The sequence below is a fragment of the Pteropus vampyrus genome, unplaced genomic scaffold (assembly GCF_000151845.1).
Source record: "Pteropus vampyrus isolate Shadow unplaced genomic scaffold, Pvam_2.0 Scaffold468, whole genome shotgun sequence".
NCBI lineage: Eukaryota > Metazoa > Chordata > Mammalia > Chiroptera > Pteropodidae > Pteropus > Pteropus vampyrus.
Genome location: NW_011889249.1, coordinates 61,310 through 62,146, shown reverse-complemented (window position 1 = coordinate 62,146; position 837 = coordinate 61,310). Strand labels below are relative to the sequence as shown.

General features: G+C 41.9%; 1 long non-coding RNA gene across 1 annotated transcript in view; it reads left to right on the top strand.

Moving 5' to 3' along the window:
* The window catches only part of LOC111732540, a 14,632-nt gene extending 13,801 nt beyond the window's left edge, over positions 1–831 (top strand). The window contains exon 3 of the long non-coding RNA XR_002777598.1: positions 5–831. This is a non-coding gene — a long non-coding RNA (uncharacterized LOC111732540). The remainder of the gene's footprint in view (positions 1–4) is intronic.
* The last annotated feature ends 6 nt before the right edge of the window (positions 832–837 follow it).

The window sequence follows — 837 nt, the reverse complement described above, 5'->3', positions numbered from 1 at the left end:
GGAGGGAGGGAGTCAGTGACTGGCCGTCTCAGCTGGCGGGTTTTAACGTCGGGTCAGTTATAGTCCTAAGTTTCACAGTTTTTGCAGTTGGGTGCACAGGGGCATAACGCTGACACTCGTCAGCACGGGCCCACAAATTACTTACCTCATGACGTCCACTTCAGAAACTACCGTACAGCACGCTCCCCATCCCTGCCTCGTCTGGAGCCGTAGCTTCTGAGTGACACTGAGGAGAGAGGCAGGTTTTTTTAGAAAGATACCGTTTAATAAGGGAAATGCCATTGGCTCTTGATTTGGGTTTGAAAAATAGCTTGTGAATAGCTGTCTTAATTTTAACTAGACTTGCCCCCAAGTGAAACATTCTTCAAATTACAAAAAATAATGGTCCTTTATGAAAGCATTTGTATTTAGCAGCTTAAAAGGTGACACTTTGATAGATTAATTACCAAAGTCCAGATACATAACGTTTTCATAGACAATTGTAAACCCTTAGTAGAGAAACTCCTGAATTTTGACATTAATATTAGAAATGATTTGATAGAACCTTCTAAAATAATCCACTGGAGCTTTTAACCTGAATTTTTTTCTAGTCCCTTCTTGATGTGTTAAACCTTTGTACTAAACATAAAATGACAGACTGAAAAGGTAGCATCCCACGTGAAGTCGGGCTTTAAATGATCGTACCTGGCAGCGTGCCGCTTGTGCGTTTCTGCAAATGACTAATTCAGGGTGTTTAATAGGATTATGGCCTCCAAAGCGTTTGCTGCGACACGTTAATTTTCCAGATACGAGCCACACATTGCGGAATCCACACATTAGTGCCTGGTCACTGTGAAA